The sequence below is a fragment of the Pseudophryne corroboree genome, chromosome 6, assembly GCF_028390025.1.
Source record: "Pseudophryne corroboree isolate aPseCor3 chromosome 6, aPseCor3.hap2, whole genome shotgun sequence".
Taxonomy (NCBI): domain Eukaryota; kingdom Metazoa; phylum Chordata; class Amphibia; order Anura; family Myobatrachidae; genus Pseudophryne; species Pseudophryne corroboree.
In genome coordinates this window covers 421,261,858-421,276,578 of record NC_086449.1, presented here as the reverse complement: position 1 = coordinate 421,276,578, position 14,721 = coordinate 421,261,858, and the positions used below count along the sequence as shown (strand labels likewise).

Genomic DNA, 14,721 nt, shown 5'->3' with positions numbered 1-14,721 from the left:
CACTGCTGCTCCACTAAGCAGGGCAGCGAGTAGCAAGGGGTCTCACAACTTTCCCCCACCGCGGACACAGTGGGACAGTCCCATCCTACAGCCCATACTGTAGTTTCCAACAACAGAGCTCATTATAAACAGACTATCCCTGTGCTGTATGATGGTTTTGTAGTACATAGCTCACTAATGCCAATCTTCAAAAGGTCATTTGATAAAGGAAACGACTCTAAACCGCCTGAGCGATGTGCACATCTCATGGAACATGCATACCTAATCTCCAATTAAACAAAGCATTCTTTCATTCATTTATATCCCAATTTTGAAGCATCAATTATTTTCAGTTTATAGCGTGACCCTCAAGGTTCCATCAAGACCCCTTTCGTTGCTATCTGGTTTCAAGTTGATTTCACAGAAAGGTGTGTCAGACTGTGCAGACTCTTTATGCATGGTAATGCATTCTACTTGTTAGTTAAATTGATTAGAAGACACCTAGGGTTTTTCTAATGCAGAGAGCATCACTAACACATTGTAACTATGGGCATGTCCGTTTAATTGTAAGTCCGTTGAAGTGTATGTAATTTGACCTTGCTTCAGGGAGCTTTTAAAAAGACATTTATTAACACATTTCAAAGCTGCGCTGCAGCAAAGAGCTATGAACTCTACACAGAGCTTAACCGGGGGGTTTCATAGTGCAGGACTGTGAATTCTGCAGTGACGCATAGGGAACGCTTGACATGTACTGGTCAATTCATTTACATTTCTTTTCAAATCACTGGAATCAGAGAGCTCATTACACTTGATACATTTTAAAACAATTGATTTTAAGGTCTATGGAGTAGTATTTCCTTAGCTTCACAGATTATTGGGAATGGTATGACTAATTGACATTTAGAATGTCGTCAGTCAGAATGTTGACACAGACGTAGGTCAAAAATATATACAGACATACAGTAAACTTACTGCAGATGGACATGCTTAAAATGTTGACATTTAACACGTCGACACCAGAATGACAATGTGTTTTTTTGCTTATTTTAGCATAACCATAAACCGAACTCTAAAAATAAAAATATGTGGACATTCTAGTGTCGACATGTTAAATGTTAATGTTTTGAATGTGTCAACATTTTAACCATGTTGACCTAAGTATGTAAACAAATTGGTTTTTGTCCTAATGTAAGGGACTATGGACCTTATTCAGAGATGGACGCAGATTGCTGCATACGTAGTAAGATCTGCATCCACCTACTCACATGCTGGGGGCCACACAGCACAAGGCCCACAGTATATGCAAAGCCGTTTCCTGATACATCTGCAATTACATTGCGGTGGCATCTAACTAAAGTTGACCTCTGGCAGCACAGCCAGGCAGTTCGCCACCATTTTTTTTAAATTGGAGCAGCTGCGTGTGACATCATGCAGCCACCCTGAAACCGCTCACGGCACCCCCCCGTTCAGGTCGCTACACCCTCCCCTAAAGCCACGTCGCCTCCCGCAAACACCCCCCGCAAATGCCCACCACTGTCAATCACGTTGCGGCCGCATCCTTCCGGGATGCGGGTGCAATGTTTGAGGCTGTGCAGGCGCAATGCGGCCACTGCTCCGAATAAGGTCCTAAATTCTTACAGTCGACTAGATAACTGTATAGTTAATATGTAAGCAATACAAGTCAAAGATACCAGAATACTTGTAAATTGCTTGCAGTACTGATATGGGGAGAGTTCTGTGTATGTGGATGCTTGTAATATTTGCTGCAATTACATTGCTACCAAAGTCCTGACATGCAAAGTGTTTCCAAATAGCAGACATGACAGCAAAATCACCTTGAAAACAGTATAACTTTACACTTCATACACTTGAACTAGTGACTACAGTAGTTCTTTGTTATCTGTTCTTTTCAACAGTAAGGGGATGATTCAATGAGCTATTAATAGCAATATTTTCCACATCGCTACAATGTACCGTGTCATTGCTACATCACATATCGCTTGTAACCCTGCTATCTGGCATAATATTGCCAGGAATTGAGCAGCACTACACAAATGCCTGTGAAAAACGGTTTTTGAAAATGATTTTATGAAATTACAATATTTAAGGCTGGTTTAAGAATCTCACTCTGCATTCAGTCATTGGAATATGGTTTAAATAGAGTCAATTTATTTTTGAAAATTACAATATTTTTTAGTCTATTACAACACTTGTTATACATAGAAAAGATCTTATTACAGCAAAAAGGGTTGTTTTTTTTCTATTTTAAATCATGATGTTAAAAAAAAAAAATCTATTCCAGTGGTTCTCAAACTCGGTCCTCAGGACCCCACACGGTTCACGTATTCCATGTCACCCAGCAGCTGCACTATGTATCACCAACTGGCACATTTTAAAAATCTACAGGTGACCTGCAAAACATGAACCGTGTGGGGTCCTGAGGACAGAGTTTGAGAACCTGTGATCTATTCTATCTACCCATCTGTGTTGGGTACAAAATCCTGGCAGTTGGGATCCGAAGGTCACATCTTATTCGATCATGCCAGGCAAGTGGATAAATAGGTCAGGTGTGTTACAAGTCATACTATATGTAGGTTTAAGGAAAAAGTCACTACACCTTTCGGCCTGGATAACTCATGCCAGGCGTCTCGCCCCAAATTGCAGGATGTAAACGTAGATTCTAGTTGCTAAAACCACTCACAAATGCAATTATTGTGGATGAACTAGCATAGCAGCAAAGGCGGAACTACTAGCGGTACATTGCACTGCAGTGATGAAGTAGATCGCAGACAGAAAGGCCTTTGCTGTCTACTCGCATGGAGCATTCTGAAGTCTCTACTCAAGATGCAGAGAATCCAGCCTGATGTGGCTGTGGTTTCCAGTGGTAAGACAGCAATATCCAGGATTCCCACTGTGGTGCACAGTGCTGGTGATGTCACAGTCAGTGTATCCTGTGGCCTGCAGGACTCATCTCACAAGAAATAGAGAAAGCGCTGCTGGTTACCAGGCTTGGCCGTGGAAGGAACATGGAGAACATGACACAGATACTAAGATGGAATCAGTGGGAGTATGGGAGCAGGGTAAAGTCTCCTCTCACATGAGATAGAGGAAGCATTGCTTGTTATCAGGCTTGTATGTGGAAAGAACATTGGGAACATGACACAGATATTAAGATGGGACCAGTCAGTGGGGGTATGGGAGCAGGGAAACGTCTCAAATTATCACCAGGAAAATAGTATCATGGCCACTGCCCATTTTTCCAGTGATTTGTGCAGCACAGAGGTCTACAGTATGTAAGACTCCATAGAGGTGAATATAATACATGGGTGCTGAACTTGTGCCCATTGTAGATACACAACTGATTACATTATATCCACAAAAAAAAAAAAAAAAGAGAAGATGCCCAATTAACAATACGGTATAAACCAGAAAAAAAAACATTATTATATTCATACATATTGAAATATGGGATTATATACCAGGATAGTTCCAAAACTCAGTTCTCAGGGAGCACTAACTGTCCAGGTTTTAAGGATATTCATGTTTGTGCACAGATTGTATAATCACAACTGAGGTAATAATTAAGTCACCTGTGGTTAAGCATGGTTATCCTTAAAACTTTAGCTGTTGGTGCTCTTTGAGGACCGGAGATTTGGAACGACTGTACTAGGAGATATTTTACAAGTCTACACATATATAAATATTTTTTTCATTTTTGTACAACATACAGTACAGGTAAGGTACTGTATAAAAGCACATTGCATTAAAAAGTCCAAAAGGTTCTGTATACCGTTTGATGTGCCATGTTTCTGCCCATTTCAATTATTTGAAGCCCTTGCACATAATTGGCCATTTTAGGTTATCATTCTACTATTAGTACTGTACTGTTGTTTGCAATGTAAATGACAAACAATCCCATACTACCCAACTGTTTTGATTCAGGGTGGTTTATTTATTATGTGTGTGGTTTTTTTTTTAAGGGCATATATATTAATAATATTTTGTTAGAAATCCCACAAAAATAAAGATTTTCAGGGTATCCCCGCAAAATCAAGGTAACCCCTAGATCAGTGGTTCCCAAAATGTTGTTAATCACGGCACTCTAGAGTATTAGAAATTTTTTCAGGACACACCTATACCAAAATATGTCTTATTGGTAAATTTAGAAAGAAATATTAAATTAAGTAAGTTGTGTTTATACTGCATGTCATCCTTAGGTTCAATTGTGTGGTGAAAGACAGGATTAGCTTCTATTTGTCCACAAATGTTTGACAGCCATCAGCACTGGTTTTGCCTATTACATTGACCATAAATAATTTGAATTGCTCCTGAACCACCAACCCAGAGCAACCCTGCAAGTGTCCCGAGACACCCAGGGTGCCTAGTAACACAGTTTGGAGAACCACTGCCCTAAATGTAAAAAGGAGAAACTCCATTTCCGACTGCAAAAGGGTTCTATGGGGGTTGCTATGAAAGCCACATTTACCAAGCCATTCCGGACCACAAAGTTCTGTTGGCCCCACAGATGCATGCCAAACTCAGAAGTAACGTGAAAGTGGTAGCTATAACTTTACATCTAGGCAGTCGCTGGGACAGAACTTCTACGCAGCGCCCCAACTTTCATAAAGGCTTCTTACCAGAACCACACTTTATATGCGGTTGTTGGTTAATATGGCCCTAAGAGCCTTGCCCATTTATATTTTGGGCTTAAACCTGCCCAGAAGCAGCTTTTCTCCACCACTTAGATCCCTAGATAACCAAAGGAGACTGCTGGGAGTTTTTTTCCTGTTCTGTTTCATACAGTAGGTGTGGAGATAGGGCTATTCCAGATTTGATGACAATGCACAAACAGTCACAAAAGGTTAGTAAAAAAAAATCAACAAAAATGAAATGTATTTAAAAGTGATTAAAGGCCAGTATGTTTTGGCGTGATCCAAATTGTGACCAGTGACTGAGCTACGTGTTTTATCCATGCAATCACAGGCATATCATAATTATTTCTATTTTATAAAAATGGCAATGCTGCTATAGAGATATCGAGTGACAAATTAGACTAATTAGGACTACAGTTAAGCTGTATCTGTAGCACATTAGTCTTGCAAATCGCATATAAGCTCCATGTGTACTAAAGTAGCATCTGTTTCCACTTCAGATTCAAAGGCATGAGAAAAGAAATGTATTCTGCAGTACCAACACTGAAGCAGATTATGATCATCTAAAATGTCCATGTATTATTTTCTCAATTGTCCTCAATGTCCTCTAGTTATGCAAATGTTTTTCATACTAAACGTGCATGTTAATCAGGGGACCAGCAAACCTGAGAAGTGTTTTCTCAATAAAAAGACAGTGAGCTGTACAGAGTATTTTATGATCTATAAAAGTATTTATTGTGCAGGCATATTTGCACAAGTTCAGGTACAAAAGGTGACCACCAGAGGCATACACAGGGGCCTGCACTGTGCATAACGGGGGTAATTCCAAGTTGATCGCAGCAGGAAATTTTTTAGCAGTTGGGCAAAACCATGTGCACTGCAGGGGGGGGGGGGCAGATATAACATTTGCAGAGAGAGTTAGATTTGGGTGTGTTATTTTGTTTCTGTGCAGGGTAAATACTGGCTGCTTTATTTTTACACTGCAATTTAGATTGCAGATTGAACACACCACACCCAATTCTAACTCTCTCTGCACATGTTATATCTGACCCCCTCCCCTGCAGTGCACATGGTTTTGCCCAACTGCTAAAAAAATTCCTGCTGCGATCAACTTGGAATTACCCCCAATGAGCAGTTATTTCAGCACTGCTCAGTAGTTTCACACATGATCACGTTGTCTTATACAGTCTGTTTTCTAATAATGCCAGTTTACTAATTCTATTTCTGCATGGCAGGGCCGGTAACACTTGGCCAAGTGGCTGATGGTACAACAGTAACCATTACATTAGCAGGCTGTTATTGGGCAGCAAATGTTAGAAACTCATGATGATGCTGCACCTGCTCCAGCATTAAGCTTTACATTAAAGTTTGCAAAATGATTGATCATGTTGGACAGTGAAAGCCAGACAACTAAACAGTATTGCAGAAGATAGAAACTGGCCCAAGGGCAAAACTGAACAAAATGTTTCCTACTCCCAATGCCAGATCTTCTCTGTACTATTTTGAACAGCCAAGAAGTCTCTTTTCCAATCTTGTATCTACTGTATAATGTTGGTATGTCATCCAGAATCTGATTTTTTTATCCAATCTTTGGGCCTGATTCAACTGGGCAAACCATGTGCACTTTGTGGGGGGGGGGGGGGGGGGGGGGGGAGGGGGGGCAGATATAACGTTTGCAGAGAGAGTTAGATTTGAGTGGGGGGTGTCCAAATTGAAATCTAAATTTCAGTGTAAAAACGAATCTAACATTTTTGGGCTACATGCAAAAGCATCCAGTACTTACCCTGTGCGTAAAAAAATGACCCAAAATTTAAATCTCTCTGCACAGTACATCTATCCATTATCCACCTATCGGCCAGGATTGCACTCGCCAGGGGTGCCAAGAGAGGAGGGGTGCCACTCAGCGGTGCCACCTACGGCCAGGGGGTAGTCTCACATTTTAGAGGCAGAACCAGTCCTCCCTTTCCCATGCAGTTCCTCACCCGCAGTGACGCCGTGCAACAACTACATCAGGCAGTAGTGGCAGCCAGTGTTATTTGCGCTGGTGTCCGGCGGCTCCGCACAGCAATTGGTGCCAAAAAATTTTTAATGAAGAAACTCAGAATGGCACTACACCCCCATCTGTTGATCTAGATTATCTATTTTGGGGAATGGAACGATTATTAGCTAAACAGATCAAAACTTGGTGGGATATTAAAGGACTAGAGCACTACATTGAAGTAAATAGGATACCCAGAGGACTGAGAATCTTTTTTTTAGGAGCCGACCTTTAGGAACTCAGACCCTGAGTTTATTGAAAAATGTGACTCCATTCTACACGCATGTTCCATCAATTTAATGAAATTATTAATTAGTTAGAGGAGGAAAAACATTGTTGTTCTTGAGAAAGCCATCAAAAGACAAGGAAGCTGAATTAGAACCATTCAAAACCAAAGATGATTACAGAATCAATGAGAGTGTTCTTAATAAGAAGATGGAACACACTGAAGAGGAGGTCATACGGGGAAAAGAAAAAAGTTAATTCGAGATAAGAAAGACTATGAACAAGGAAACACAAAGAACTGGAGCAGATTTAATACCCTTAATAAACCCCATAAAATGGACCAAAGATATCAGTTGAAGACCCTACCACAAAGAACGAAACCAATACGGAGAGACGACTCACCATCAACACAATACATCAAGACATCCAATAGATTCTCCACATTACAGTGATTGAGATCTAACAATGAGCAAGATTTTTTATCCTCACGACAAGGAGCACGACCAAAAGAAACTACCAGGAACCTAGTATGCGAAGACGTCAGACATGCACATCCCAGTTAAAGATACGCTTCACAGAAACAGAGAAAAATGGGGCGGCAGGAGGGAAAGAACACAAAATGAGAAACCTATAACTACAAATACAGTGGACAAAGGAATATTCAACTCATCGTCACATGTTCTAATGGACTCAGAACAATCCCTGCTCAGTAAAGGCCTGTCCTTCGCGCCCACTGAAGGACTGAACAAATTTGACACTTTCATCGATTTAAACAAATTTGTGCGCAAATTAACACTTAAAAGATATTTACTGAAAAAAGAAAAACGCGATTATCTCCAATTACGAGGATAGATCCAAATCAGGTCTCAAACCTAAATCCAAATACTATCCAGTAGAATCAAAAGGGAGCAACGTGAGCATTTTTTTATGACTTAGTGAAAAAAGACTTGTGTGAGACTGAACCAACACCGGTGGCAACCAAGAATCTCCACAACAGAGAAATTGAAGCACTCAAAAATCTCCAGAAAAACACTGATATAGTTATAAAACCGGCTGACAAAGGGTGGTGGTGGTGGTAGTAGTAGTAATGGGCGGGGGGGGGGGGGGCGGATTGGTGATATTGGATCACGATAAATATGTTACAGAAGCTCAAAGACTTCTTGGAAACTCCAACTAATGTACCATGCTATCAGATTATCCTAAAGATATTATATATATATATATATATATATATATATATACACACACACACACACACACACACACACACACACACACACACACACACACACTCTAAGATAACTCCTATTGCAGAGTCTAAGGAGCAATATCATTACAAAGGATGAATTTTCTTTTTTAATGTAATCCAACCCCATAACCGCCAATGCCTGTCCAATCCACCTGGGAGACCTATTGTTGCAGTGATAAACTCCCTTACATCCAATTTATCGAAGTATGTGGATGTATTTTTAAACCCTTACATCAAGAAACTACCATCTTATCTTAAAGACACCACCATGGTACTGAATGAGATGAAAACAATAGAATGGAGAGACACTTACGTGTGGGTAACTACAGATGTCCAATCATTGTACACTTGTATTAAACATCAGAAAGGAATTGCAGCATGTAGAGAATACTTGAGCAAAGAACTTTCCCTTACAGAAACCCATAGAAATTTTATTTGTGATTTGATGAATTTTATTCTAAGCCAGAATTATTTTACATTTTTAGATAAATTTTATTTACAGCGCTGTGGTACTGCTATGGGAACCATTTTTGCACCCAGTTTTGCCAATTTATTCATGGGTCAGTGGACGGAAAACCATGTATATACCACACACTTTTATGAGGAATACATCGTCTTTTACAAACGATACACTGATGACATTTTAATCATATGGAATGGGAGTACTGAATTATTCATGGATTTTTTAAAACTTTTACAAGTCAACAATATGAATTTATTCTTCACCTTTAACTTAAAACAAAATCTCCATTGAGTTTCTAGATCTGATTTTAAATGGGAGTTGGCGGGATGGTGTCCACCAAAAACTATATTAAAGGGGTGGACAAGAACAGCTATCTCCACTACAAGAGTAGTCATTAGAAAAAATGGAAAAACAACATTCCGTATTCCCATTTTCATAGGATAAAGAGGAACTGCAACAAAACAGATGACTGCGAGGAACAACTGGAAATCTATAGGAGTAGATTTGAAGAAAAACTATACCCAAAGACCATCTTGGAAGAAGCAATTACTAAAACTAAAAACCTGGAGAGGAATGACCTGCTAAATTATAAGAAAAAGGTGGAGAAGAATGAATATGTTGCCTTCATCACCACATACAGTTGCCATGAGAACACCTTCAGGACTTCAATTAGAACCCATTGGGATATACTCCTCATGGACCCAGTACTCAAAGAGATTCTTCCAGCCCAACCAGAGATTATATTCCGTAAATCTAAGAACCTAAAACAGAGGTTCTCAAACTCGGTCCTCGGGGGCCCACACAGTGCATGTTTTGCAGGTCTCCTCACAGAATCGCAAGTGAAATAATTAGCTCCACCTGTGGACCTTTTAAAATGTGTCAGTGAGTAATTAATACACATGTGCACCTGCTGGGTTACCTGTAAAACATGCACTGTGTGGGCCCCCGAGGACCGACTTTGAGAACCTCTGACCTAAAAGATATCCTCACACCAAGCATGTTACAGGAACTACTGCCTGGAGACACCCATTGCTCCTTCCCAAAGTGTGTAGGCACTTACAAGTGTGTATACTGCAACATCTGTAAATACCTCAATCCAAACATAAAAACCTTCAGCAACACAGATGACACCCAGGAATTCAAAATAAAAGAATTCACGAACTGTAACACCACATCAGTTATATATCTACTGGAATGCACATGCCGTAAAAAGTATGTGGGGAAAACAAAAAACATTGAAAATTAGGATTCAGGAACATGTCCGTAATATTAAAAACAAACTGGACACTCATTTGATATATAGACATTTCAAGCTTGAACACAATTCAAATCCAGAAGAGATGTCCTTTAAGGCCATTGAACATGTGATAAGCGGCGAGAGGGGTGGAGATCTGGTAAAGAACTCCCAACGAGAGATGTTTTGGATCTTCCAATTGAAAACTACACATCCCATGGGCTTCAATGAAGGATACAAAATTGCACCATTCCTATAAAAGCAGTCGTATGGTTCAAGTACCATCCGCCATTCTCTTAACTCACGTGCACTTGATATCACTTTCGCACTTAATACCTCCTTTTTCTTCTTTTCCTTATTATCACATTTTTTATATATATGTGGTATTCTATATGATTGGTACAAATAAAAAAATTGAGTTATGCAATACTATTGGACTGAGTCTATTTGCAGCAATATACAGTCATACCACACTGGCTATACGCCCAATTCCGTTCAATCTTGGAAGCTAAGCAGTGTCGGGCTCAACCAGTACCAAGTGGGGAACCACTTGGGAAGATTGAGTACTGTACAAGGTGGCCCAGATGGGCTCATAACAATATATATATATATATATATATATATATATATATATATATATATATATACACATACACACACACACACACATATATATATATATACACACACACACACAGCAACTGTGTCTTTTTCATTCCCTGATCGGGAGCCGTGAGTGCCGCTGACTGCTATGTATATATATATATATATATATATATATATATATATATATATATTACACACACACATACATACACACTTAACAAAAATAAATATATAATTGGATTCTTGATTATTATACACTCAATTCACTTCACTACATCACTATTTTAGATATAAATATTGGATGAGTATATATTAACAGTCACATGCACTAGCACTACAGTCACACTAACCTTGGTTAATAAGCACGGTATTAAATCCTTAGAATGTGACTGACTACTAATTTATAGTTCACTTTTTCTTCTGATGTTTTTTTTAACATGTTTTTAATATGTGTCTCAATATCTTCACATTATGAGCTTTATAGTCAACGGATGTTACCTAATTAATATGTTTAATCACCCACTTTCATCGTTCTCTTAAAAAATAACGTCTCCTAACTAAATCAGTGTACAATTGATCTATGGATTGCTGTATAATTCCCATATATGCCCCCTGTTTATTTTTATTTTTCTCGCACAAGTTCTATTATTAGAGTATCAATAATGATAACAAAAATAGTCCTATTATTATACCACACTAGGTGTTATCTAACTAATATGTATAATTACCTACTCCTACTGTTTATAATTTTTCTATTACAAAATAATTTCTCCCAACTAAACCAGTGTACAATTTATCTATGGTTTATAATTCTCATATACGTCCCATTTTTATACCAACACTATTTTTAGTGCACTAATAAGGACAATATAACAAATGTCCCATTACTATCAGAGGCGTATCTAGGGTAGGGCGAGTGGGGCACGTGCCCTGGGCGCCTTGGCAGGCCCAGGAGAGGGGGGCGCCGCCGGCGACCAGGGCATCATGCCCCACTCGCCCCCGTCACGCCAAAATGTGAGGGGAGGAGAGCGCAGCGTCTCTCCCTCCCCTCACCGTCGCTGCCAGCAGCGCTGCTGTGTCCGGTCTCCGGCGTTAGCCAATCAGAGCTTGCGGACCGGCTCCTGATTGGCTGTCGGTCCGCAAGCTCTGATTGGCTAGCGAACCGGCGCCAGACAGCCGCCGGAGACCTGGAGCGGTGAGGGGAAGGAGAGGCACTGCACTCTCCTCCCCTCACATAACAACCAGCGGTGAGTGACCGGGAGGGGGGGGGGGGCGGCGGCGGCACAGTGGGGCATGTATCTGGCACCAAATGGGGCATATGTAACTGGCACTGAGTGGGGCCTGGCACTGTGGGGCATGTATCTGGCACTGTGGGGCAATGTATGTGGCACTGTGGGGCAATGTATCTGGCACTGTGGGGCAATGTATGTGGCACTGTGGGGCAATGTATCTGGCACTGTGGGGCAATGTATCTGGCACTGTGGGGCAATGTAACTGGCACATGTATCTGGCACTGAGTGGGGCATGTATCGGGCACTGTGGGGCAATGTATCTGGCACTGTGGGGCAATGTATCTGGCACTGTGGGGCAATGTAACTGGCACATGTATCTGGCACTGAGTGGGGCATGTATCTGGCACTGTGGGGCAATGTATCCGGCACTGTGGGGCAATGTATCCGGCACTGTGGGGCAATGTATCTGGCACTGTGGGGCAATGTATCTGGCACTGTGGGGCATTGTAACTGGCACTGTGGGGCATTTTCAGTGGACACACCCCTTCTGGAGCGTGGCCACACCCATTTTTTGGTGCGCGCACATGCGTCTTTTTGTGTGTGTTTTTTTTTTTTTTGGGGGGGGGGGGGGGGGCGCCATTTTCCAGCTTGCCCTGGGCTCCGAAAACCATAGCTACGCCTCTGATTACTATACTAGTATTTTGAATTATTTTAGCCAGCGCTGCATAGAACGTCTGAGACCAATATTAAACACTTTATTTTTTCCTTTATGAGCTGCTCCAGTATCTGGGAACACTCCTCAATAAAGTCTGCGATTGCGGGTCTCCAGAAAGATGGCCGCTGCTACTACTGATTGCTGCAGACACCTGTAATTAACTGCCGCAACCCGAAGTGGGGCACAAACTTTGACCAGACACGGCCGGAAGTGTGGCATGTCTAGCATACATTGAAGTCTATCCACAAGAAGTGGGGCAGGAGGCGCATGCGCACTACCGCAGCTAGGACACAGGAAGTGTGGCGGAAATGACGCCGGCTACTGTTTTGAACTTTCATTTGTGATTTTTTTAGATTTTCAATACTCGTTTTCTTGTGTATCTCAACTCCCAGGGTTATGTACCCATTTAACTGTAGTCCAGATGTATTTATATCAATATTTGTATATGAAAAGAGTTATAGAATTATAACAGGATATGATGTCATAACTTCTGACTCCTAATTACACACACACATACTATATATATATATATATATATATATATATATATATATATATATATGATCTGCTCAGTAGTCCTTCACCCCTTGATGAAGTCAGACAGATGAAACGTGTTGCGTGTACCTCATGTGACTCTCCATACTAAGATAAGCAGGAATCTCTCAATTTATATCTATTTTTTATTTCTGTTTTAAATCTATGGTTATAGCCTTTTTTAATATTTAGAGTTTTGATATTCCCCCTCCATTTTTAGGCCACCTCATTTTTTGTATCCTTTTACTCTAGAATACGTGGAAATAAATGAATTGTAAACATTTTTTTAGCCCATCACTACATATCTCTTATTTTGATATTTCTTCATATATATTTATATTTATTCAGACACTGTCGGTCGCTGATACCCCTATCCCCTCATTCTCATCTACCTTAAAAGGCATTTTACCCATGTCAAATACTTAGGGTGCTGGCTGACACCCTATATGAATAAGGGAGAGTTTGTATTGTGTTAATAATAACCATTTACTTAAATTTATTCATACTCACCTGTGTTGTGCCGTACTCATATGGCTGGCTGGCTGGCTGGCTGTATGTATACATACATACACACTCATACTTAACAAGGAGTGATGGTGGCATAACAGTATGCTAAATGTCATAAACGCAGTCAAATAATAGGCTTCACGATAGTCACCCAGCCATCATGTACAGCGTCCAACGGTACCGTTTCGGTGTAGAAACACCTTCCTCATAGACTGCACGGTACTGTTTATGACATTTAGTATACTGTTATGCCACCATCAAGGACTGATGTATGTCTTTTATTGATTTTTATTATGATTAAATCACTTTTTGTGTATTAATGTGCTGATCTCCATGTTTACAGATAAGAAAATCAGGTGGCGGCCCTAACCCTCCCTGGTGGTGCATAAACTGAACCCCTCTCTCCATAGTCTACCCCTCCCCATAGTCTAACCCTCCCTGGTGGTGCCTAAACCTGCCCCCTCCCAATAACCCCCTACCGCCTAACCCTAGGAGTCCCCAGCACACTTATGGCTGGGCTGTTTGCAGTAGGGATTCCAGCCTCAGCATTACTGTGTGGTGTATTGTGAGTAAGGGATACTACTGCGTGGTGTAATTTGAATTGGGGGTACTATTGTGTGGCCATGCCCCTTATTTGGCATACGCGCCTTCCCCATTTCAAATATTGGGGGGGGGGGGGAGGGGCGCCAGTCCCTTACTTGGCCAGGGGTGCTCGAACCCCCAGATACACCGCTGCATCTGTCTCACCTGCAGCACAACATGATTTTGCCCAGTTGTTTGCTTTTTTTTTTGCTTTACTCAACAAACATAAATGAGACCTATTGTTCAGAAGTGAAAAGGATGCATTTAAGTAGGACAGACAAAGCTATTGTTCAGTTTTCAATTTGTGTGCATAAATAGAGCTATAATAAAATGTAAATACACTCATTTTACACATCACTATAATTCTCTACAGATAAAGGCTTTTCTTAAAGGAAAGACAAAATAGAAATAGTAGCATCTTAGAGCATCATACACAACTCAAAAGGTTTTCATTTAATATTCGGAGCAAGTAGTCCAAGTGTGGTTATTAAAATACAATTCATTTGTAGTTCTAGGTATCCCTCTGTGAGCACAGCAGAATTACAAAGTGATAAAATAATGCACATATGTTTCCATCTCTGCGACTCATCATGAATCAGCCAGATCTATAGTACCCACTGAAGAAATTCTTTTTTTTACCAATATTGACTTGTCGGATTTATAAACACATACAGTACAGTATGTGCATGGAACTTCAATTACCGG

General features: G+C 40.6%; 1 protein-coding gene and 1 pseudogene across 12 annotated transcripts in view; one reads left to right on the top strand and one right to left on the bottom strand.

The window, feature by feature from the left end:
• MAGI2 (membrane associated guanylate kinase, WW and PDZ domain containing 2) overlaps window positions 1-14,721 on the bottom strand; it is a 1,309,326-nt gene that overhangs the window by 641,812 nt on the left and 652,793 nt on the right. The gene's annotated exons all lie outside the window — the stretch shown is intronic.
• LOC134937201 (5S ribosomal RNA) lies at window positions 10,296-10,415 on the top strand (annotated as a pseudogene).